The following is a 27061-nucleotide window of genomic DNA, read 5'->3' as shown; positions in this document are numbered from 1 at the left end:
TAAAAAGGGAGAATGACGATTTATTTTACCCTTTAGATAACCATACTGACCATATCTGTTTATGGGTAGGGATATTATTACACTTCACATAGATAGCGTCTTTATTCTTAACTAAGAGGTCTACATGGGAAGTGGCAGATGATGTTCAACACTGATAAATGTAAGGTAATGCACATGGGGAGGAAAAATCCGGGCTGGGATTATGTATTAAAGGGGTACTCCGGTGAAAAACGTTTTTTTTTTTTAAATCAACTGGTGCCAGAAAGTTAAACAGATTTGTAAATTACTTCTAATAAAAAATCTTAATCCTTCCTGTACTTATTAGCTGCTGAATACTACAGCGGAAATTCTTTTCTTTTTGAAACACAGAGCTGTCTGCTGACATCATAACAGTGCTCTCTGCTGACATCTCTGTCCATTTTAGGAACTGTCCAGAGCAGCATATGTTTGCTATGGGGATTTCCTTTTACTCTGGCAGTTCCTAAAATGGACAGAGATGTCAGCAGAGAGCACTGTGCTCGTGATGTCAGCAGAGAGCTCTGTGTTTCAAACGGAAAAAAATTTCCACTGTAGTATTCAGAAGCTAATAAGTACAGGAAGAATTAAGACTTTTTAATAGATGTAATTTACAAATCTGTTTAACTTTCTGGCACCAGTTGATTTAAAAAAAAAAAAAAGTACCCCTTTAAATGGGAGAACACTTGGGACGACTGACATGGAAAAGGACTTAGGAGTCTTAGTTAATAGTAAATTTATCTGTAGTGACCAGTGTCGGGCAGCTGCTGCCAAGGCAAATAAAACCATGGGGTGCATCAATAGGGGCATAGATGCCCATGACAAGGAAATAATTCTACCACTGTACAAATCACTAGTCAGACCACACATAGAATACTGTGTACAGTACTGGGCACCAGTGTACAAGAAAGATATAGTGGAGCTGTAGAGGGTTCAAAGACAGGCGACCTGAGTAATACGGGGAATGGGAGGACTACAGTACACAGAAAGATTATCAGAATTAGGGTTATTTAGTTTAGAAAAAAAAGAAGGCTTAGGGGAGACCTAATAACTATGTATAAATATATCAGGGGACAGTACAGAGATCTCTCCCACGATCTATTTATATCCAGGACTGTATCTTTAACAAGGGGGCATCCTCTACACTAGCACAGGCGGGGGTTCTTTACTGTAAGAGCAATGAGACTGTGGAGGTGGTCATGGTGAACTCTGTAAAAGAGTTCAAAAAGGGCTGGATGCATTTTTGGAGAATAATAACATCACTGGTTATGTATATTAGATTTATAGGGACAGAACGTTGATCCAGGGAATTATTCTGTCTGCCATATTTGGAGTCGGGAAGGAATTTTTACCTCTAGTATGAGGGTTTTTTGCCTTCCTCTGGATCAACTCAACTCAATAGGGACTCATTAGGGTTATAGGTTGAACTTGATGGACTCTGGTCTTTTTTCATCCTTATGAACTATGGGGGAGATTTATCAAAACCTGTGCAGAGTCAAAGTTGCCCAGTTGTCCATAGCAGCCAATCAGATTGCTTCTTTCCTTTTTCACAGGCCTTGTTAAGAATGTAAGAAGCTATCTGATTGGTTGCTATGGGCAACTGGACAACTTTGACTCTGCACATGTTTTGATAAATCTCCCCCTATGTGACTATGTTACATTTGCCCAAAGTTCTTTACCAAATGGGGCTTTTTCACTTTTCCATTGTTTAGCAATAATTTTTCTAGCAATGTATAAAATTCTGCCTACCGCTGTTCTATAATTTTGTCCTAGCCGTATACCTGCCATATATCCCAACAGACATATTGTCACGATTCGGCTTCCAGGTAGTGGATCCTCTGTGTCAGCGAGGGATTGGCGTGGACCGTGCTAGTGGACCGGTTCTAAGAGGCTACTGGTATTCACCAGAGCCCGCCGCAAAGCGGGATGGTCTTGCTGCGGCAGTAGCAACCAGGTCGTATCCACTAGCAACGGCTCTACCTCGCTGACTGCTGAGAAGGCGTGGGACAGAAGGACTAGGCAGAGGCAAGGTCAGACGTAGCAGAAGGTCGGGGGCAGGCGGCAAGGTTCGTAGTCAGGATGGGTAGCAGAAGTTCAGGTACACAGGCTTTGGACACACTAAACGCTTTCACTGGCACAAGGCAACAAGATCCGGCAAGGGAGTGCATGGGAGGAGGTCAGATAAAGGCAGGGAGCAGGTGGGAGCCAATTAAGCTAATTGGGCCAGGCACCAATCATTGGTGCACTGGCCCTTTAAGTCTCAGAGAGCTGGCGCGCGCGCGCCCTAGAGAGCGGAGCCGCGCGCGCCAGCACATGACAGCAGGGGACCGGGACGGGTAAGTGACCTGGGATGCGATTCGCGAGCGGGCGCGTCCCGCTGTGCGAATCGCATCCCCAACGGCCAAGACAGTGCAGCGCTCCCGGTCAGCGGGACTGACCGGGGCGCTGCAGGGAGAAAGACGCCGTGAGCGCTCCGGGGAGGAGCGGGGACCCGGAGCGCTAGGCGTAACACATATCTTACGGTCTTCTGGTATTTTAGTTTCAAAAACATCCCCGATCCTCTGTAATATAGAGGACCAAACAGTCCCAAAGCATAAGTAATAAATCAGCCCCTTCTTGATGACAGCGAGGACATCTGGAATCATTGCGGCAACCAATTTTATGAAGGAAGATGGGGCTCTGATAAACCCTATACCCTATACGACCTGCCTCTCCCACAGATTGAGCAGGGACTGCCCTCAGTACTGTTTCCCATTGGCCACTGTCCTCAAATCCCAGTGCCCGCTGCCACTTTGTGAGAGCGGAAACTCTTACAAATTCCAGAGAACATTTAATCAAAAGTTCATAGAGTTTGGAAATAAACCTTACAGGTTTGATAGGTTCCACAATCAGGTCTAAAGCGACATCTTTTTTATTGGAAAGATTTATTATCTTTGCCTGGGTCATCAAGGCATGTCTGAGTTGTAAATATTGGAAAAAGCTATTTCTGGGAAGTCGATAATCCTGTTGTAGGTCACTGAAAGTTTTAAATATCTCATCCCTATATATATTCTTAACCCATAAGACCCCTGCCTTCCTCCAATTATCAAACCCTTTTACCTTTTAAATTTCCCTTAATTTTGGGTTGTCCCGTGGCATGTATACTCCGTAATCAGAGAGGTTTTCCTAACTTGTTTTACTTTGTTCCATATTTTTTGAATCAATAAACAAGTATACAAATTCATTTTTTTTGGGCAAGTTCCCCTTTCTCTAGTAAAATCACAATACCCTCATATGAAAACAAATATGATATCATCTGAACATTACTATTTATATTTTCATTACTGCTCCGCCCCTGCAATTTGTTTATTTGGGCTTTTTTTCATTAACTCATATTGTGTAATAATCTAAATTTCCACAAGATGGGGCTATGTCAACAGAAATCAATAAGGAATTGTTCACATTTGGGCATACATCTGGTGCATATGTCTGTTCACAATCCTATACTGCGATGTTGACAGTTGTATGATTTACCATTTCCTTTCTTCAAGTTTTAAATATCTTAGGCCACTACACTTGGCTACTACTCCGTGGTCTGAGTCTACTACAACTCCCAGCATGCCTGGACAGCCTTTAGCTGTACGGGCATGCTGGGAGTTGTAGTTTTGCAACACCCTGGTTGGGAAACACTAGTCTGAGATGTAGCGTGAGTGGAGGCATGAAAGAGTTGTCACCATGGATGTTAAGAAGATCCTGATGGTGAGTGCTGCAAGTTTTTATGTTCTTTTTGAAATAATTTGTGCATCTGAATTGCTGATCACCAGGTTGGGATAGTTATGTACAGAGTCGGTTGAGGCCATAACAAGGTTCTACATGAATGTGTGAATATTGTGAGTAGTATCAGCAAATTCAATTACCTTCTATATATGACAGATGCATGCTATGCTACCTAGAAGAGAAAAACAGTATATTAATCTTTAACATGAAAACCTAGATCTATTAAAGTTTATCTGTAAGTAAGGTTTTAGAAACATGCATGGTTTTGTCGGATTAACCCTTAAGAGTGGTGGCAAAGTAGTTTTAGTGTTCATACCCTACGCAGGCATACAGGTACGCCCTGAGGTCCTGGTACTTAAGGACCAAGGGTGTACCTGTAAGCCCGTGGGAATTTCTGTCCCCGCCACGCGCTGGGCGGGGACTGGACCGGGATGCCTACTGAAATCATTCAGCAGGTATCCCATGACAATGCCCAGGGGGGTCCAGAGACCCCCCATGTCAGCAATCATCGCAGATCGCCAGTGAATTCACACCGGCGATCTGCGGGGATTCCGGTCATACGGGTCACGTGTGAACCGATGACTCGGAGATAGATGGTGATCTATTCTGTAGCTAGGGGGAGGTGGCGATCCCGTCACCCCCTCAGGAGCACTGCTATTGGTCGGACCAATAGCAGCCGGCAGAGGAGGGGTTAATGTCCCCTTCTCTCAGCTCTGCTTGCCCACCGAGTTCAGTCAGCGGGTAGAGCTGTGAGAAGGAGCCAGGGACCCCCCCTCTGTGAATATCTGTGCCCCTCAGGGCTGAAGAAGTGCCTTTAGTGCAAGGTGACATGCCCCCCTAAAAGGGACATGCCCCCCAAAAACCATTTCAGCAAAATGTGCTTTCCAAAAGCCAATTGTGACTCCTCTTCTGAGCATTGTAGTGCGCCCGCAGTAGTAGTGCGCATTTGACGTTGACACATTACCATACTCAGAAGAGATAAGGTTACAAATTTTGGGGGGCATTTTCTCCTATTACCCCTTGTAAAAATGTAAAAATTTGGGGGGAAACAAGCATTTTAGTAAAAAAAAAAATTCATTTACACATCCAACTTTAACGAAAAGTCGTCAAACACCTGTGGGGTGTTAAGGCTCACTGTACCCTTGTTACGTTCCTTGAGGGGTGTAGTTTCCAAAATAGTATGCCATGTGTTTTTTTTTTTGCGGTTCTGGCACCATAGGGGCTTCCTAAATGTGACATGCCCCCCAAAAACCATTTCAGCAGAATTTGCTTTCCAAAAGTCAAATGTGACTCCTTCTCTTCTGAGCATTGTAGAGCGCCCGCAGTGCACATGATGTCCACACATGGGGTATTTTCATACTCCGAAGAGATGAAGTTACAATTTATTTATTTTTTTTTGGGGGGGGGGGGCATTTTCTACTATTAACCCTTTAAAAAATTTAAAATTTGGGGGAAAACCAGCACTTTAGTGAAAAAAAAAAGGAATTTACACATCCAACTTTAACAAAAAGTCGTCAAACACCTGTGGGCTCACTGTACCCCTTGTTACATTCCTTGAGGGCTGTAGTTTATAAAATAGTATGCCATGCTGTTTTTTTTTTTTTTTTTTTGCTGTTCTGGCACCATAGAGGCTTCCTAAATGTGACATGCACCCCAAAAGCCATTTCAGAAAAGCTCACTCTCCAAAATCCCATTGTCGCTCCTTCCCTTCTGAGCCTTGTAGTGCACCCACAGAGCACTTGCCATACACATATGAGGTATTTCCTTACTCGAGAGAAATTGGGTTACACATTTTAGGAATATTTCTCTCCTTTTACCGCTGGTAAAAATTCAAAAACTGGGTGTACAAGAACATGCGAGTGTAAAAAATGAAGATTTTGAATCTTCTCCTTCATTTTGCTGCTATTCCTGTGAAACACCTAAAGGGTTAACAGACTTACTGAATGTCATTTTGAATACTTTTAGGGGTGCAGTTTTTATAACGGGGTCATTTGTGGGGTATTTCTAATATAAAGGCCCTTCAAATCCATTTCGAAATTGAACTGGTCCCTGAAAAATTCAGGTTTAGAAAATTTTGTTAAAAATTGGAAAATTACTGCTGAACTTTGAAGCCCTCTGATGTCTTCCAAAAGTAAAACCTCATCAATTTTATGATGCCAACATAAAGTAGACATATTGTGTATGTGAATCAATATATAATTTATTTGGAATGTCTATTTTCCTTATAAGCAGAGAGCTTCAAAGTTAGAACAATGCAACATTTTCAATTTTTTCATCAAAGTTTGGAATGTATCGACGGAAATTTACCACTGACATAAAGTAGAATATGTCACGAAAAAACTATCTCAGAATCAGAATGAAAAGTAAAAGCATCCCAGAGTTATTAATGCTTAAACCCTTAAAGGGGTACTCCGGTGAAAAACTTTTTTTTTTAAATCAACTGGTGCCAGAAAGTTAAACAGATTTGTAAATGACTTCTATTAAAAAATCTATGTACTTATTAGCTGCTGAATACTACAGTGGAAATTTTTTTCCGTTTGAAATACAGAGCTCTCTGCTGACATCATGAGCACAGTGCTCTCTGCTGACATCTCTGTCCATTTTAGGAACTGTCCAGGGTAAAAGGAAATCCCCATAGCAAACATATGCTATTCTTGACAGTTCATAAAATGGACAGAGATGTCAGCAGAGAGCACTGTGCTCGTGATGTCAGCAGACAGTTCTGTGTTTCAAAAAGAAAATAATTTCCGCTGTAGGATTCAGCAGCTAATAAGTACAGGAAGGATTAAGATTTTTTTAATAGAATATATTTACAAATCTGTTTACCTTTCTGGCACCAGTTGATTTAAAAAAAAAAAAAAGTTTTTCACCGGAGTAGCGGACCCAGGGTTTTTCCGTTTTTGCACTTTCGTTTTTTCCTCCTTACCTTTAAAAAATTATAACCCTTTCAATTTTGCACCTAAAAATCCATATGATGGCTTATTTTTTGCGCCACCAATTCTACTTTGTAATGACATCAGTCATTTTGCCCAAAAATCTACGGTGAAACTAAAAAAAAAATAATTGTGAGACAAAATTGAAAAAAAAAAACGCCATTTTGTAACTTTTGGAGGCTTCTGTTTCTACGCAGTAAATTTTTCGGTAAAAATGACACCTTATCTTTATTCTGTAGGTCCATACAATTAAAATGATATCATACTTATATAGGTTTGATTTTGCTGTACTTCTGAAAAAAAGCATAACTACATGCAGGAAAATTTATACATTTAAAGAGTACCTGTCATCATCTAAACTTTCCCTGATCCCCCTTCCCATCTGTCCCTTTCTCTAACTATGCCTATCCCTGTGTTTATTGAGGTTTAAAACACTGTGGAAATACCTTTTTTTTTATCCTTCTTCATTAGCTCACGAACACTGTCTTTCTGAGGGGTGGAAGGAGGTGGGTCCTGGCAGGCATGATGTCACATGAAGCCTGGCAGGGGCTCTGCTTCTGCCAGTCTTCCTGTATGCTGCTCTCCCTCTGCAGCAGTGTTTCCCAACCAGGGCACCTCCAGCTGTTGCAAAACTACAACTCCCAGCATGCCCAGACAGCCAACAGCTGTCCAGACATGCTGGGAGTTGTAGTTTTGCAATAGCTGGAGGCACCCTGGTTGGGAAACACTGCTCTGCAGTGTGCATACAGACTAAGTACAGGGTAGGGACAGCAGCCTGTCTCTCTCTCCTGTGTCTTTCTGCACTAAAAAGTCAATGCTGAGAACCAGGGGCAGTGGGAGCAATTACAGAGGCAGTAATTAAGATGAATGTCAGGGGGGGGGGGGGGGGGGGTCACAGAGCAGGGAGTGCAGTGAGATGATACAATGTATAAGATAACGTGCGGTGAGGGGCAGGGAGAACACAGAGCAGGGGGGAGGGGGAGGTGACTGGCTGTTATATGAGAGGCATGTGCAGGCTTGTAGCTCACAGGCTGGGAGTCCTGAGCTGAGAGTACTGAACTTCCGGTGGAAGGACCAGAGCCCTTCAGCATTAGTCCTAAAAGCTGTACACTTACTATGAAAAGCATAGGATGCTGCTTGCAGACCAGGCATAGAAGAGTGACCCCTAGTGGCCAAAAGTATAAAATGAAAAAACTGGTATAAATATTAATATTTTTTAATGAAGATATATTACAATATCTCTTCATTAATGATTATGAACAACATATTAAAAGTTTTTGTTGATGACAGGTGCTCTTTAAGATTGTCATCTTCTGATCCCTATAACTTTTTTGGGTATGGGTCGGTATGAGGGCTAATTTTTTGCGCCGTGATCTGAAGTTTTTAGCAGTACCCTTTTTGTATCGATAGGACTTGTTGATCACTTTTTGATCATGATATAAAAAGTGACCAAAAAGACACTATTTTGGACTTTGGAATTTTTTTGCGCGTACGCCATTGAATGTGCGGTCTAATTAATTATATATTTTTATAATTCGGACATTTCCGCACGTGACGATACCACATATGTTTATTTTTATTTACACTGTTTTTTTTTTTTAACCAGTTAAGGACCAAGGACGTTCTGGAACGGAATTGATTCTGACCAATGGCAGAGCAGGACAGTGGGTTGCCATGGCAACCCCCCGTTCTGGCCACCCCTGGATGTCGAGGGGATCGTGGGAAGAAGATGGAGTTCGGTACCTGCAGGAGAAGATGCCTGGAGACCCCGATCGTTGCTGGAGACTGCTGGATCCTGGGTCAGGTAGGGAAACTACTGTGGGGGAGGGGGAATTGAAAGTGAAAGTAAAGTGATCTTTACTGTGGCAACCACTAGGAAGGCCATACTGCAACTCCCAGCATGCCCAGACAGCCAAAGGCTGTCTGGTCATGCTGGAAGTTGTAGTTTTGCAACATCTGGAGGGTCACAGTTTGGAGACCACTGTTACAGTGGTGCCCAAACGGTAGCCCTCCAGATGTTGCCAAACTACAACTCTCAGCATGCCTAGACTGCCCAGGCATGCTGGGAGTTGTAGTTCCGTAACATCTGTCCCTTCAGATTTAGCAATTTTCATGACATTTTTGAAAATTGCTGCTTTACTTTGAAGCCCTCAAATTTTTCAAAAAGCAAAAATATGTCCATTTTATGATGCCAACATAAAATGGACATATTGTATTTGTGAATAAAAATAAAATTTATTGGGAATATCCATTTTCCTTACAAGCAGAGAGCTTCAAAGTTAGAAAAATGCAAAATTTTCAAAATTTTCATGAAATTTTGGGATTTTTCACCAAAAAAGGATGCAAGTTACGCCGAAAATTTACCACCAAAATAAAGTAGAATATGTCACGAAAAAACTATCTCAGAATCAGAATGATAACTAAAAGCATCCCAGAGTTATTAATGTTTAAAGTGACAGTGGTCAGATGTTCAAAAAACGCTCTGGTCCTAAGGTGTAAAATGGCTCGGCCCTTAAGGGGTTAAATGGGAAAAGAGGGGTGATTCAAACTTTTAATAGGGGAGGTGTTAAATGATCTTTATTCACTTTTTTTTATAGGGACCTATAACACTGCACACACTGATCTTTCACATTGATCACTGGTTTCTCATAAGAAACCACTGATCGATGATTCTGCCGCTTGACTGCTCATGCCTGGATCTGAGGCACTGAGCAGTCATTTGGCGATCGGACACCAGGAGGCAAGGTAGGAGACCCTCCTCGTGTCTAACAGCTGTTCGAGATGCCGCGGCGATCCCGAACAGCTCCCTGAGCTAACCGGCATGGTTGCACTTTCACTTTAGACGCAGCGTTCAACTTTGAACGCCGTGTCTGAAGGGTTAATAGCACGCAGCACTGCGATCACTGCCGTGCGCTATTAGCCACGGGTCCCGGCCGTTGTTAGAGGCCGGGCCCGACCCGCTATGACGTGGGGCCACATCGTGGCCCCACGTTATAGAAAGGGAAAGGACTCAGGACGTACCGGTACGTCCTTGGTCCTTAAGAGGTTAAGGTGAAAATGGGCTTGGTCCTTAAGGGGATACTACTATTACTCCTCTTATTATTATTACTAACTATTTCTACTTAGGCCTCTGTCACATTACTGTCAGGCTCTGCTATAACGACAGGAGTTTAGTGGAGAAAAAATTGTGCATGTACTTAAACCACGGACCCCTGACCCTGACAGAACCCATTCAAGTCAATAGCATCCGTCAGGACCTGGTGGTGTCAGCTGTGCTCCCACAAAAAAAAAGAGCCAAACAGACCAAAAATGAGACAGAGCACATCAGCAATGTTAACCTTGCCTTACTAATATTATTGAGCTCCTATGAAACCCCTTCATAGTGCATAGCTCTCTCTCTCATTGTGTCCATTTATGGTGTGGAACCAGAGCTGGGCTATCACCTACTCCTCTGCGCTATGCCATGACATAGTGTGGCAAAAGTGATCTGGGGCTGGGCTGATAATTTATACAGTAAACATTATAGATGGCATGTGGGATGGTGAGCAGAAATGAAAGAAACTGCAGTACGATGACAGCAATACACAAAAGCCCATGATCTAGTAAACTTCTGCCGCTGATGATGTTGATAAATATGTCACATTAAAGGGTGTGTCCGCCCCTAGACATCTTATCCCCTATCCAAAAGATAGGGGATAAGATGTCTGATAGTGGGGGTCCTGCCGCTGGGCACACCCCGATCTCTCCTGCAGCACTCGCTTATCATTAGCTGCACAGCCACCACGCTGTGTAGTCACAATACTCTGGCACCTGCATCGTAAGTCATCAGCACGGAGCGATCTTCACTCCGTGCAGCTAATGAGAAGCGGGTGCTGCAGGAGAGATCGCGGGGGTTCCCAGCAGCGGGATCCCCGCGATCAGACATCTTATCTTCTATCCTTTTGATAGGGGATAAGATGTCTACGAGCGGAGTGCTCCTTTAAAGGGAGTGGGAATTAAATTTAGGAGGCAGCACTTAATACTTAGTAAGAAGAACATTTCGTACACTAAGAATTTACAAAAGGGACAGCTGCCTAGAACTTTACGGGTGGTAAGAGATAAGAAAGAATCCTTCATTTACCTCTCAGACACAGCATGGACCCTCTTAAGGAGGCAGATAGACTTATTTTGCATTCTCTCTCTTTTTCTTTCATATCAACAAAGCAGACATGTCACTTTTTTTTCACACTTTTACTGTCAGCCATTGACAACAGTGGAGGATGATTTTTAAGAGCCTATTCATACTATGTATTTTCCAATCAGAATTCCGTTCCAGAGTTCTGCTGTGAAAAGTATGAGGCAGCAGCCTTCTATTGTTTTCAATGGAAATCTTCTGCACCATTAACACCATGGAATTACTGCGGTGGACATTCTGCAGCAGGCATTTTAGCTCCCATACTGTGCCAAAAGAATGAACATGTTATACTTTTGTCTGAGGCCGCTCGGAAACGCATTATCATCTATGGAGACGACACATTTCCAAACGGTCCTGACATGTTTTGCCAACACCTACTACTGATAGAATCTCAGCCCAAAATATCTCCAAGCGGAGAATTCGTTGTGTGAATGAGCCCTTTTTGTGAAACCACATGGTTTTCGATGTGAAAATCAATGATTTTGCCACGTCAAAAACTCACGGTTATTGCCCTTGTGAACATACCTTCTATTTATTGTTATTCATGTATGCAAGTTTATATATATTTTTAATAGAAAAAGAAAAGCTAGGCAGCACTATATGATAGGGTCCTATTCACACTTGAAGGGAATACAGCCAATGCTAATGATAAGCACATATGAACCACTTCAGATGGGGTGCTCTGTTATAAAGTGCAGTCTCTAATGCAACATTTTGTATAGAGAATTATGAAACAATGGCACTCACCATCAGTGGAACTTCTTATTTCTATATTTTTGTCTGTGCATGTACAAAACTGCAGTGGGGAGCTGGTGGAGACAGTCTGATGGTGAGTGCCATTGTTTCATAATTCTATATACAAAATGTTATATACATATTTGTTTTTCTTACCAAACTGTGAGACTAAACAGGTGCTGTATAGTTTTCAGGGGATGTCTATTTTGAAATATTGAAATAAAACCCAACACCATCTGCAAGCACAGAAGGTGAAAGTTCTTGCTTTCTAGAGACAAACATGAAACATTTCAAAGAAGAATATTTACCAGTGTTGCAAAATGTTAAGCTTGAAATGGTCGGATGTATCATGAAATAATATGTATTACTGGGTTGAAAATGTTTTGTTAAGACTAGATGGGCCAATTCTTATATGCCGACACATTCTATGTTTCAATTTTTTTATATGTGACTCCTGATTTCAAGATTCTTTTGTAGGTTTTTTTCTTTAAAGTGGACATGCCAGCAGATTTTTAGGGTATTAAGTAGTGGTATGACTGTATATGGCTTTTGACCTTAAATCATATACATATTAGATAATTGACCCCTTCAGTGCCAAGATATTAGAGTTTAAAAAGATATGCAACTTAGGCTTTGAAGTCCACTGGGCATTTCCCTCCGTTCCTAAAGCCCAGCACAGTTTGACCCCTTTACCAGTTAGTTAGTGCTGGTCACCCCCTCTACCCCCTTGATTGACAGCCACTACAGTGGAATTAACTGAAGAGAATGCTTCCCAATCTATCGGCATCAGGTTTTTGGAGGAGCTATCAAGACTGACATAGTTTTGTTAAAAAAGGACCAGAATAACTTGTAACCTATTGCTTCCTTTTTCTGCACATCCTGAGGTTAGGGGTCCAGTGGGAGACGTCACTCAATGATTGACAGCCTTCCCTGCATGATCATGCATATAGAGATAGCTATTAGTCACTCAATCAGACTTTTCATTGGACTTCTAAACCCAGAATACACAGGGATGTATATACTGTATGTAAGATTAAAACATAAACCTAACATAGCCATACAGTACCCCACTTTGTACGCTTTAATAGATGCCCAGGAAACTGTGAATGTCAGCGAAGTGCACAGTTAAACCTTTACACTGAATACTATTTACATTAAAGTGACTTTACCATTATAAAAAATAACAGGGGGCAGGGATTGAGAGGAAAATAAACAAACCCATATACTCACCCCTGCTGACACTCCCAGTCTTGTGCCAAGCTGATGCATGTATTATTAAATATAGAGCATTTGCATTATGTCTTCATTGTCCATATTCTACCATGTAATTCTAGGTTAAACCTCACATGAGAATACCTGAGCCAGTAACCCCCATAAGCTTCAAAACAGAAAGCTACACATCTGAATGTCCACATTATTTTGGTGGGATTGCAGTGCTAAACAGGCATCGAATGATCTCTAATTTTGTTAAGCACGGGTCCCAGACAAGTAGGAAAAATGTATGCAGCTCTCATAAAAATAGTGACAGTCATGATCCTAACTAGAAAAATCTAAAACTACATGGCAAAAGCTAGAATATGCTCCCACTTTAAATGTTTATTTATATTTTGTCACTGGCCTTTTGTCCCTAGGTCATACAGTAGCTACTGTGGCATTGAGTCAGGTTTGAGGGCAATGAAAGGGTGTTTTTCCCAGTCCTATATCCTAGGTGAGCTGGCAGAGATGCTTATCAGGTGCCTAATTAAATGGGCACTGTCACCAACTTTATTTTTTGATATGTTGTAGTACTTATGTACTACAACATATCTCTAATATACTTTTATTTTATATATTTTTTTCATTAAAAAGGTTTAATTTACATTTAAAAACCGGCCACTAGGGGTCACCCTCCTAGTGCCGGCTGCAGCCTGGCGTGACGCCACGCCTGAAAAAGGACTGATTTTGGAGGGGCAATCAGTCCTTTTTCAGTTAGGCTGCACTCGCTCCCTGCCTGTCAATCAGAAAGGCGGGAGCGAGCGCATTGGCTCCGCCCCCACTCCTCCCGCACATCGCCAACGCCTCGCCGCCGCCGCTGTCCCTGCACGCCCGCTGCCGGACTCTGCAGTAACTGCAAGTGTAATGAGGGAACGGGGTATGCGGGGCGGGGAGGAGGGAACGGGCTAGCGCCGTAGCGGGGGGGGGGTAACGGGCTAGCGCCGCAGCGCCGCTTGTAACTAACTAATAGTTTATCTACACAGGGTGCCTCCAGCTGTTTCAATACTACAACTCCCAGCATGCCCTGACAGCCAATAGATGTAAGGGCAAGCTGGGAGTTGTAGTGGTGAAACAGCTGGAAGCACCCTGTGTAGATGAACTAAGGGTGGAAGTCCCCCCCAGCAGGCATCAGTGACGTGGTGCCTGCTGGGGAAGTCTGCCTGGTAGTGAGCACACTGCCAGGCAGACAAAAGGCATTTTAATATAGTAAAAATAAAAATTAAAAGCAGGGAGGGGGTTAGGGATAGATTGGCAATAGGCAGGGACAGAAAAAAAATAGGATGGTGGGAGCTACCCTTTAAGGAGGCAAGCAGAAGTCTGCATATAGGGAAAGGAAACATATTAGTCTGGGCTCTCCCCAGAAGACAGCAAGGTGGCTGTGGGGGGGGGGGGGAGGCAGGGGTCCTTGTGAGGAGCACACAGCCAGGAACTGTGAATAACCCAACAGTGAAGTGGACAGACAGGGAGTCTTAGCACACACAGCAAGAGGCTGCAAACGCTGTGTGTGAACAGTGAGTAAAAGGTTGCAGGAAACTTGTGTTTTAAGCTGGTGGAGACTAGCTTATCAGTTGATAGTAAGGACATGCTGGGTTGTGTAGTCAGTGACTGGATGCTCTAGGATTTTGTTTGTTCCTGTGTTATGTTTTTATTTATCCTGCCACCTGTCTAATAAAGCTGGCGAGGAGCCAGACTTGCATAAAGAACAGTTGTTTGTCTGCTGAATGAAGTAGAAACGTTTCCTGTGGCGGTGTCAAGGACGATCCCAGAGCTATCCCTAGGGTTAAATCCCTACACTACCTAAAGTGTCACTGACTTTAAAAAGGTCTGGGCAAAATAAAAATTTGCTCCCAAGCTGGGGAATGTATAAAAATAATAAAGATACTAAATCATGCTCCTAGTCATCCACTATTCTCTTCTTCCGGGTTGTGTGCTGTCCAGACTCCACAGAACCTGCCCATTCAGCCAATTGGTGGCCACAGCAGTGTCCCCCATTAGTCACTGATTGCTTGTACTGGCAGGTCCTTTTGAAGACAGGATGGCACATAACCCAGAAGAAGGCAAAGACCAGCAGGAGAATGGGAGCATCAGTGCAGCATTTATGGGGGGTAACCAGCGGTGGTAGGTGTAGTAGAGAAAATGTTGCTTTTGCTGGGACAACTTTTTCAATAGATATATAGGTGAATATGAGCATCCCTTGTATAATCTAGTCCTGACTAACAGACGTTACTACACCTCATAACCGAAAACAGGACAGACTTCAGAAGCAGCCAACCTAAAGGGTGTGGTAATGGTAGCATCATTGGAGTAGGCCCTTTTAGGTAGAGTCATGGGCCACCATTTGATCTCTTTTTGGATACTTATCTTGCCAATCACCTGTTTTTTCTGCTCCATAAACAATATCTGTATATAAAATGCGTTCATACCTCAAATAATAGGAGTGAGTGCAAAATATAAGGGCCAGCAGCCATGATTTCATTAAGTGGTACATTAGATCTAAAAGAGTATGACCACTGACAGCACATGGTGAGAGCTCTAGTTTAGCAGATGGAGATCCAGCAATTTTACTGCAATTCTTGTAGTTTACATTTCATGGTCTTAACAACAAGGATCCGCAATGGTGTGAATATCCATGCCTCCCATCCTATCAGTGTGATGTTATTATTACGATAGTAGCAGATGGGCCCAATGTCTGTCTGTGCATACTGTCTGCTGCCTAAAGCCTGATAAATCACTGTAAGCTCAGTATCCTACAAGAGTGAGAGAGAAGCAAACTGTTTACACAGCTTGTTTCCAGTGTGAATTCATGTCCTGGAGTTGTAAGAAATACAACCGGCTTGTGAAACCTTGCAAACACAAACAAATTACATTGCACTACAGATAAAAAATGCATTCTTACTTTATAGAATACTGCAACAACAAGAGCATTATTTGGAAACAGATGATTTCTACACTTGTACGCACTGTACCATCTGCATATGGTAATGGTGTCCATCCAGCAAACTGTTGGCCACATGCAGCCCGCACATGCTTACTGCCAAGCTCAGTCACCCACAGCAAAGCGTCTTATAATGTGTTCCCTATCCAAGGATTTTACACAGACTGCAGCAAGGAGAAAGGAAGAATGACTATCTGTAAATATGCAAGGTCACACAGCGGGGTAATGAAGTACATGGCAGATATACTTCATGAATATACTTCATGATATACGTCATGAATCCAGGGCTCAAGTGGCTCAAATCAACAGGGTCAAAAACTGAGTCACCCAATGACTAATCTTTTCTTCCTTTTTAATAACAAAAATTACAGAAGGGCAGAAAATGGTGTGGCCTCATTGGTCATGAGCATGGCAGAGATTGGTGACTCTGTGTATTGGGATGTCATTGCAGCACTTATGTAGACTCTGGAGCAACAGGGAGCTGAGGTTAAAGGGGTATTCCAGGCAAAAACTTTTTTGATATATCAACTGGCTCCGGAAAGTTAAACAGATTTGTAAATTACTTCTATTAAAAAAACTTAATCCTTCCAATAATTATTAGCTTCTGAAGTTTTCTGTCTAACTGCTCAATGATGATGTCACGTCCCGGGAGCTGTGTATGATGGGAAAATATCCCCATAGGAGCTGCACAGCTTCTGGGACATGAGTCATCAGAAAGCAGTTAGACAGAAAACCGCAACTCAACTTCAGAAGCTAATAACTATTGGAAGGATTAAGATATTTTAATTAGAGGTGCACCGAAATGGAAATTTCAGAACGGAAACGAAACCGAAAAAAAAAAAAAATGTCTGGCCGAAACCGATACCGAAACCGAAAATGACTTCTCCCCGTCTTCTGGTAAAATGCAGCGCTCCGCTCATTAGATTAGATTCCCCCACATTAGATTGCCAGCTCCCCCACATTAGGTCGGGAGTTCCCCCACATTAATAGGCAGCTCCCCCACAATAGTAGGCAGCTCCCCCACAATAGTAGGCAGCTCCCCCACATTAATAGGCAGCTCCCCCACATTAATAGGCAGCTCCCCAACAATAGTAGGCAGCTCCCCCACAATAGTAGGCAGCTCCCCCACAATAGTAGGCAGCTCCCCAACATTAATAGGCAGCTCCCCAACAATAGTAGGCAGCTCCCCCACAATAGTAGGCAGCTCCCCCACAATAGTAGGCAGCTCCCCAACAATATTAGGCAGCTCCCCCCAACAATAGTAGCAGTTCCCCCACAATAGTAGGCAGCTCTCCCACATTAGGTCAGCATTTCCCCCACAATAGTAGGCAGTTCCCCCACAATATTAGGCAGCTCCCCCCAACAATATTAGGCAGCTCCCCCCACATTTGTAGGCAGCTCCCCCCCACATTAGGTCAGCAGTTCCCCCACAATAGTAGGCAGCTTCCCCCCACCCCACAGACATACAGCTTCCAGTCATATACAGTGTATGGCTGGAGGCTGTATGTCTGTACTGCTGCCCCCACAGTGATCCGGTCATCGCTCCTCCGGCCCGGGGTCACATCTACTGCTATGGCCTATGGACCATAGCAGTAGGTGCCGGGACCGGAGGAGCGGTGACCGGAACACTGAAGAAGATGACGCACCGCCGGTCACTTACCAGGCCCCAGCCAGCGCGCGTTCTCCTGCGACGATCCTGCGGTCCTCCTGCGTCTCTATGGTTGTACGAACGGGACGTCCCGTGCCGTGCGTACAACCATAGAGGCGGAGAAGCGAAGGACCGAAGGAGGACGCGCGCTGGCCGGGGAATGGTGAGTGACTGGCGGACATCCTTATGTCCTGAAAAGATTTTTCGGGACACAGGGATGTCCGGGATAGGAATACTTCTTTTTATGTGCCTGGGCCGACTCCCGTGTGTGGCTGCAGGCGGGGGCCGACCAGAGCATATAAAAACTAATACTGTATACTAAAATCCAGGGGGCCTCCAGCTGTTGTGAAACTACAACTCCCAGCATGCTTGGACAGCCTTTGCCAGTGGCAGTGTTTGGCACTGGCAGTGTTTGTAACTTGTGCTGTGGGCGGGCAGGGGAGGTGGGTCATTATCGGCACATTTTTTGTTGTTTCGGCATTTCCCCAAAATAGCTATTTTCGGCCGATATGTATCGGCCACCAATATATCGGTGCATCCCTAATTTTAATAGAAGTAATTTACAAATCTGTTTAACTTTCCGGAGCCAGTTGATATATAAAAAAAGTTTTGACCTGGAATACCCTTTTAAGTATATGTTTTCTTAGTTTATACTGCATTCTTGCCCACATGTAATTCTGTAAGCCTGTAAAATCCTTTTTATTTAATACCTTGTGAATTTATGGTACATAAACTGTATGAACTGTACAATGTCATTTGACTGCGAACAGTATTTTTTTTTTTTTGTTAAACACTCCTGAACAGTGTGAAATAGTGTTTCCTGATAAACTAAAAGTTATCAGCAAAGGAAATAAACCACTTTACTGTTTGTAGAATCCCTCATCGATAATATACTTTTATCTTGGGTCCTCAGCAATTGAGATGAATCATAGTTTTATCTCAAGCTATAGACATGATCAATAGCTTTTTGTAGCAGAGTAGTGTATCTCTTATAGACAAAGAGTGAGTGAATGTACGGTTAGAATTACAGTCTGATGTATCAATCTGTTAAAATGAAATAACATATTGCAGCAAACTGACACAGTGATAGAGAACTGCTGAGAATCATTGTGCTAAGCAAAAGAGATTTGTATTGGTTTCGATCCAGTGTGACTATTCTTTTATATAGTGTATTTATTATTGCATTATTTCTGGTTAAATATTAAAGCGTTGTCCCTAGACAAGATGGGTGATAAGTGTTTGATCACTGGGGGTCTGACTGGTGGATGGTAGCAATGCATGCTCGATCAATCAGTAGGACTCCCAGGAATCAGACCCCCAGCGACACTTATTACACCTGAACAGGATAGGTGAGAATTGTCCCTCTTGGCACAGCCCCTTAAAGCTTTTATTCTAATAATTTCCCCAAAATAAAAATGAACTTGATTTATTTAAGATATTAGAAAAAAAGAGAATCTGTTGACTGGGAATGTAATGTGATCACTATTACAAATACCACAAAGATTGTTTTTGTTACGCCGAGCGCTCCGGGTCCCTGCTCCTCCCCGGAGCGCTCGCGGCGTTCTCCTCTCTTCAGCACCCGGCCAGACCCGCTGACCGGGAGCGCTGTACTGACATTCACAATGGGGATGCGATTCGCATCCCAAGCTACTTACCTGTCCCGGTCCCCGGCTGTCACGTTCTGGCGCGCGCGGCTCTGCTCTCTAGGGCGCGCGCGCGCCAGCTCTCTGAGATTTAAAGGGCCAGTGCACCAATGATTGGTGCCTGGCCCAATCAGTCTAATTAGCCTCCACCTGCTCCCTGTCTATTTAACCTCACTTCCCCTGCACTTCCTTGCCAGATCTTGTTGCCTTGTGCCAGAGAAAGCGTTTAGTGTTGTCCAAAGCCTGTGTTCCAGACCTTCTGCTATTGCTATTGACTACGAACCTTGCCGCCTGCCCCGACCTTCTGCTACGTCTGACCTTGCCTCTGCCTAGTCCTTCTGTCCCACGCCTTCTCAGCAGTCAGCGAGGTTGAGCCGTTGCCGGTGGATACGACCTGGTTGCTACCGCCGCAGAAAGACCATCCCGCTTTGCTGCGGGCTCTGGTGAAAACCAGTAGCAACCTAGAACCGGTCCACCGACACGGTCCACGCCAATCCCTTGCTGACACAGAGGATTCACATCCAGCCTGCCGAATCCTAACAGTAGATCCGGCCATGGAACCCGCTGAGGTGCCGCTGCCAAGTCTCGCTGACCTACCCACGGTGGTCACCCAGCAATCGCAGCAAATTGCCCAACAAGGACAGCAGCTGTCGCAGTTGACCGCCATGTTACAGCAACTTCTGCCACTGCTACAGCAGCAACCATCTCCTCCGCCAGCTCCTGCACCTCCTCCGCAGCGAGTGGCTGCTCCTAGCCTCCGCTTGTCCCTGCCGGACAAATTTGATGGGGACTCTAGACTCTGCCGTGGCTTCCTGTCTCAATGTTCCCTACATAAGGAGATGTTGTCGGACCAATTTCCTACAGAACGGTCTAAGGTGGCGTTCGTAGTTAGTCTTCTGTCTGGAAAGGCCTTGTCTTGGGCCACACCGCTCTGGGACCGCAATGATCCTGCCACAGCCACAGTCCAGTCCTTCTTCTCTGAAGTCCGTAGTGTCTTCGAGGAACCAGCCCGAGCTTCTTCTGCCGAGACTGCCCTGCTGAACCTGGTCCAGGGTAATTCTTCAGTAGGCGAGTACGCCATCCAATTTTGTACTCTCGCCTCCGAATTATCTTGGAATAATGAGGCCCTCTGCGCAACCTTTAAAAAAGGCCTATACAGTAACATCAAGGATGTGCTGGCCGCACGTGAGATTCCTGCCAACCTGCATGAACTTATCCATTTGGCCACCCGCATTGACATGCGTTTTTCTGAAAGACACCAGGAGCTCCGCCAGGAAAAAGACCTTGATCTCTGGGCACCTCTCTCACAGTATCCTATGCAATCTACCCCTGTGCCTCCCGCCGAGGAGGCTATGCAAGTGGATCGGTCTCGCCTGACCCATGAAGAGAGGACTCGCCGTAGGGATAAAAATTTATGTCTGTACTGCACTAGTACCGAACATTTCTTGGTGGATTGCCCTATTCGTCCTCCACGTCTGGGAAACGCACGCACCCAGCTCACGTGGGTGTGGCGTCTCTTGGTACGAAGTCTGCTTCTCCACGTCTCACTGTGCCCGTGCGGATTTCTCCTTCTGCCAACTCCTCCTTCTCAGCCGTGGCCTTCTTGGACTCTGGTTCTTCTGGAAATTTTATTCTGGCCTCTTTGGTTAATAGGTTCTGCATCCCGGGGACCCGTCTCGTCAAGCCGCTCTACATTTCTTCGGTCAACGGAGTGAAGTTGGACTGCACTGTGCGTTACCGCACAGAGCCCTTGCTTATGAGCATTGGACTGCATCACGAGAAAATTGTATTTTTTGTCCTGCCCAACTGCACCTCTGAAGTCCTCCTCGGTCTGCCATGGCTCCAGCATCATTCTCCCACCCTTGACTGGACCACCGGGGAGATCAAGAATTGGGGTCCTGCTTGCCACAAGAAATGCCTCACGTCTGCTCCCAGTCTCGTCTGTCGGGCCTCAGAGTCTCCTCCTGTGCCTGGTTTCCCCAAGGCCTATCAGGACTGTGCCGTGCCTCCTCATAGCCCCCGTCCTGGTGACACTCTTCCCCGTGACAAGCTTCACCCTCTGCCCCCCCTCCCCATTCCCACTTCTTCTGGACTTCTTTTTGTTCCGGAAGGAAACTCAAGAGGCGCCCCCTATGTTCTCGTCTCATTTGAAGGAACAAGGAGACAAAAAGAGGGGGAGACCTAAGGGGGGGGGGGTACTGTTACGCCCAGCGCTCCGGGTCCCTGCTCCTCCCCGGAGCGCTCGCGGCGTTCTCTTCTCTGCAGCGCCCTGGTCAGACCCACTGACCGGGAGCGCTGCACTGGAATTCACGATGGGGATGCGATTCGCATAGCGGGACGCGTCCGCTCGCGAATCGCATCCCAAGCCACTTACCCGTCCCGGTCCCCGGCTGTCACGTTCGGGCGCGCGCGCGCCAGCTCTCTAAGATTTAAAGGGCCAGTGCACCAGTGATTGGTGCCTGGCCCAATCAGTCTAATTAGCCTCCACCTGCTCCCTGTCTATTTAACCTCACTTCCCCTGCACTTCCTTGCCAGATCTTGTTGCCTTGTGCCAGAGAAAGTGTTTAGTGTTGTCCAAAGCCTGTGTTCCAGACCTTCTGCTATTGCTATTGACTACGAACCTTGCCGCCTGCCCCGATCTTCTGCTACGTCTGACCTTGCCTCTGCCTAGTCCTTCTGTCCCACGCCTTCTCAGCAGTCAGCGAGGTTGAGCCATTGCAGGTGGATACGACCTGGTTGCTACCGCCGCAGAAAGACCATCCCGCTTTGTGGCGGGCTCTGGTGAAAACCAGTAGCAACCTAGAACCAGTCCACCGACACGGTCCACGCCAATCCCTCACTGACACAGAGGATCCACATCCAGCCTGCCGAATCCTAACAGTTTTGATACATTGTTAATGTAGCAATTATTGCATATAGGATATGCTGAGATTAGAACATTTTGCTCACTGACATGAATACAGCGGAGGTCAGAATGCAGGAAGACTCCAGGTTCCCTACTTTGCAATGCATCCAGCAGCCATGTGCCTCTGCATAACTAAACAAATTTGCCATTCATAAGTCTGGAGAGGCTGGAAGACAAGACCTAAAGAAACTTGTGGTTATAGACTCAAATCGGCTGCTGTTTCCCTTTATGGCGCTGCACATATGCCATGTACAAGACAAGAGCAGCAATAGGAATCCTTTTTTCAGCCTCCATTGTCATTGTACCTGTGAAGAACTGTGCCCTAAAAGCCTTTGCCAAAACCTGTTAAGGCTATGCCATAAACTGATAGATGCAGTTCCATCTCTGGCTCCCTAAGCTAATGGGAGAAGTGGGACACAGTTGTTGATTTATTCCTATTCACACATTTTGAGTCTCCAGCTGCTGGATCTAGGGGAGAATTTGAAAAGCATCGGCAGCTGTATCTCTGCCGCAACCGTTCCATACTCAGTTCAATTTAATGAGCCGGACAGAGTTAGCTAGTGACTCTATTTTTGTCACTTTCTGACCATATCCGGCCTGGGCTGAAAACCAGGCTAAAATCCACATACGGATAATGGACAAAAGGAAGTTACTAGCCAACTCTGTCTGGCTCATTAAATTGAATGGGATATTGATGGCAAAGATACGGTGGCAGTTGGTTTTCAAATTCCCCCAAAGGATCCGGCCTCCTGAGGCTCACAATGTGGTTTGAATGCACCCTTATACCACATACTTCTAAAAAAAATTATTTAGTTTCCAAATAACACCAGTATGTTAAGACCTATTTTACTCATAATACCAGTAAAATCAGCCACGTTGTCACTCCAATGATGTGACCTCTAAGCGCTGATCTGACTTCTGTTCTGATAATTGGCCCCTACAGAAGTAATATCAGCCCCATCTAGTAGTAATGTCAGATTCATATAGTAGTTATATAAGCCCTTACAGAGGCCATATCTGTGAGATGATAAAAGCAGCTGAAATGACCCATCAGGGATAGTAATGATCAGTATAGAGCTCAGGGCTGAATAGTCTCCATACTAATCATTACAAGTCTTATCTTTGTAGCCAGGTCCAGTATCAAGTTATCTATAGTGTGGATTGGGGTCAGTATGGTAATTCACTAGTAGCCTTCTTACCATGCTGGGCTGCTCTAGTAGGAAGTAACTGAGCACTTCCCCTGAACAATGAAGGAGCATCAGGAGGTCAGTAGGCACAGCTACCACCACTTAGCAAGACAGTCCGTGAACAGCAGACTCAGACAGCCCAGTACTTAGTGTTTAATGTGGCCACTGAGTGCACAGAACCCCTTGTGTAAGCAGAAAGACCCTGTGTATAGCGCTGCAGCTGTTGCCCAACAGTTAATTTAACATTGTCTGCAGCCTCTGCAGTTCTGCACAGAAAGTGTGTGCTGTAGCATGAAACGTCTCCTAGCCACCAATCACTTACACATGGCATCACAGGTTGTGGAGAGGCCCAGCTGGCTCTGCTGTGTGGGACCTGCCTGGGGATAATAGGTGGAGGAGTGCAGCTCCCTCCACAGCTAATGCTGCTGTGCTCGGATCCCTGCACCTTCTTTGCCCTGCGCCTACAGAGGGCAGCTGTTTGTACTCGGAAGGAGGGCGGGACCAGTCGCACAAAAAAAAATTATATATAAATGATTGGAAAAATATATATTTTGGGTGCCAAATTGCCACCCAAAGTTCCACCTAGGTCCTATGGACACACTGGGTCCCATGGTAGGGAAGGCTCTGCCCATGCATTGAGGAAGGAAAATGATGCAAAAAAATAGTTATACAAACTAGGAGGAGTACCTTAGAGAAACATATGTACCAAGGTTTAAGGAGGTGGTGTCAGCAGGTCCTTCACCTTCTGCCAGGATATATATAGCACAGAAGTGAATATGAGACCCTGGGGAAGCAAAGCATAGCTATGACTCTACCCTATATCCCATTATTATCCCTGCTGAGTAAGCCTGGCACGCTAAGAAGTCTTACAATGTAGCTTGGTCCCACTTGAAATGTCACTAAAATTGTATAAATGAATGGAAATCTGGCATCTCCATTGTTTTCCTTCCTAATGTTGTTAGTATGAGCCTTGGGACTCACGGGAAAGGGTATTGGATATGTAATAATAAAGAGAAGAAATCAAGCGTGGAACCATTTGTCTCACATTTGTTTCTCCTGTTACAGCGTGAAACATATATAATGGCTTTTCAAATTTAATCTCCAGAAAACCTGTTCCAAAAAAGCCCATTTCACAGAACACACCCCACCTACAAAGAACAGATTGACAGAGTACGTTGTAATAAATTCATTTCTCTGTCAGTATTCCTACCTAATTAAATGTGATAGTCAGCTATAATATTAATGCCGGATTGAAGAAATGGGAGGTTGTTTATACTGTAGAAATTGAGAACAGCAGGAATGCCTTATAATAGAACTGCTATTTTTACAGCTACTATATTAAAATTCATCAGACTGGATAATAACAATTGTATGGGGAACTATTCCAATGGTAATATGGATTTCAGGTGACTCAATAAATACTGTCTAGTCAGCAGTGCCAGGGTGTAGATATTCATGGCTTTATGAGCTTAATATAAAATAAACAATGGATTTCTAAAGTACACTGGCAGCAAACTGTTAAAGACTGTTCTTTCATACAAGGGCAGCAACATATCCAAATGACTAGGTCTCCTTGGTGACCAAAATACTGCAGCTAAAATCTCTGGAAATAGCAGGATTCCCGGGAAACCACTTGACACATCTTCTCCAAGCTTGTGTTCAGACTTGACTCTGCAGGATATTCTTGGCTACATGTGTAGTTTAGATTTCTATTTACTAAATTATAAATCATTTTCATAGTTAGGGTGATGCATGCTCCCCCATACATGGGGAATAGTGGGCCTTACTAAATTCTGCAAATCAATAGCCTATGCAATTGTATATATATATATTTTTTTTTATGCTGGCCTATATTTCTAATGTTCAGAGGTCACTTTGTCTCGAATTATTGAAGAGAAGGCGTATGGCTCCTTTTGGCTCCCATTGACCTCTCCTCAGAAGACTTCTAATGGTAGAAGAAGGGGCATATCATTTAGTCAAGCTCCTCCGTCCATTCCTTTTAGTGGCTGAATGAGGTCTTGGTGCTTATACCCATACTGATATATTTTTTTGATAACTCTTGGAAGCTGTAAAATATAAGGACATGGTGATAACCTTATGATTTAGTTCCCACCTCTACAGTCCTGATGTTCAAGGTCTATATCTACTATTAAACTTCAAGTTGACTTCATTATAAAGTCAAACAGGTATGTCTTTATTGTTGTTAGACCTAAGGTGTTATTCTTAACCCCTTAAGGACGCAGCTCATTTTCACCTTAAAGGGGTACTCCGGTGGAAAACTTTTTTTTTTAAATCAACTGGTGCCAGAAAGTTAAACAGATTTGTAAATTACTTCTATTAATTTTTTTTAATCCTACCAGTACTTATTAGCTGCTGAATACTACAGAGGAAATTATTTTCTTTTTGGAACACAGTGCTCTCTGCTGAATCACGAGCACAGTGCTCTCTGCCGACATGTCTGTCCATTTTAAGAACTGTCCAGAGCAGCAAATGTATGCTTTGGGGATTTTCTCCTACTCTGGACAGTTCTTAAGATGGACAGAGATGTCAGCAGAGAGCACTGTGCTCATGATGTCAGCAGAGAGCTCTGTGTTCCGAAAAGAAAATAATCTCCTCTGTAGTATTCAGCAGCTAATAAGTTCTGGAAGGATTCTGTTTTTTTTTATAGAAGTGATTTACAAATCTGTTTAACTTTCTGGCACCAGTTGATTTAAAAAAAAAAAGAAGTTTTCCACCAGAGTACCCCTTTAAACTCTTCAGGACGCAGGGCATATGGATACGCCCTGCATTCCGAGTCCTTAAGGACGCAGTACGTATCCATACGCCCGTGGAAATTCCGGTCCCCACCGCTAGCCGGTTGGGGACCAGAGCCAGATGCCTGCTGAAATCGTTCAGCAGGCATCGCGGCATATCGCCCAGGGGGTCATGATGACCCCCCATGTCAGCGATGGCTGCAGATCGCTGGACAATTCAGCCCAGCGATCTGCGGCGGATTCCGGGTCAATCGGGTCTCCAGTGACCCGGAATTACAGGCTGACGGCCCCGAACAGCCATAGCCAGCAGGGGTGAGGTGGCACTGATGCCACCTCACGATCGCCCTGATTATTCGGCCGACCAATCAGGGCACCTGCTGCGGGTGTCACTCCCGCAACCCGCTCCGCCCCTCTTCCGGAGGACGTGATCGGGTGCGGGAAGAGGACCCCGGCAGCTGGGGACCCCGATCCCCGGAATCAATGTTGGGATTGGGGCCCCAGGAGCGGCGGCGAGGGACTGACCTGCAGCGGCGGCGTGGATCAGCAGTTGGAGATGAGTGACAGCCTCCTGCTTAGCAACAGCTCCCAGCATGCAAAAAGGGCATGCTGGGAGCTGTAGTTATGCAACAGCAGGAGGCAGACCACCCCAACTCCCAGCATTCCCTTATGGGCATGCTCGGACTTATAGTTTTGCAACAGCTGGAGGCACATTTTTTCTATGGAAAAGTGTACCTTCAGCTGTTGTATAACTACAACTCCCAGCTTGCACAAACAGCTAAAGTAGTGGTGCATCTGCTGGTTGCATAACTACAACTCCAAGCATGCCCATTGGCTGTCGGTGACTGCTGAGAGTTGTAGTTTTGCAACAGCTGAAGGCACACTGGTTGTGAAACTCAGAGTTTTTTTTTACCTAACTCAGTGTTTCACGACCGGTGTGCTTCCAGCTGTTGCAAACTACAACTCCCAGCATGCACCGTACATGCTGGGAGTTGTAGTTTTGCAACAGCTGGAGGCACACTGGTTGTGAAACACTGAGTTAGGTCACGAACTCAGTGATACATAACCAGTGTGCCTACAGCTGTTGCAAAACTAAAACTCTCAGCATGTACAGTCTGTCAGCGCA

The 27061-nt window shown here is 44.7% G+C and overlaps 1 protein-coding gene across 4 annotated transcripts in view; it reads right to left on the bottom strand.

The window, feature by feature from the left end:
• The window catches only part of LOC130290356 (actin-binding protein WASF3-like), a 183878-nt gene that overhangs the window by 84847 nt on the left and 71970 nt on the right, over window positions 1–27061 (bottom strand). Inside the window, exon 1 of one of the 4 annotated variants that reach the window (XM_056537872.1) lies at window positions 15764–15782. The exons of the other annotated variants lie outside the window; for them this stretch is intronic. The gene's annotated coding sequence lies outside the window, so the exon portion shown is untranslated. Of the gene's footprint in view, window positions 1–15763; window positions 15783–27061 lie in introns of those variants that run through there. 4 annotated transcript variants of the gene reach the window in all.

This window comes from Hyla sarda, chromosome 9 (genome assembly GCF_029499605.1).
Source record: "Hyla sarda isolate aHylSar1 chromosome 9, aHylSar1.hap1, whole genome shotgun sequence".
Classification (NCBI taxonomy): Eukaryota; Metazoa; Chordata; class Amphibia; order Anura; family Hylidae; genus Hyla; species Hyla sarda.
This window is presented reverse-complemented; position numbering and strand designations above follow the sequence as displayed.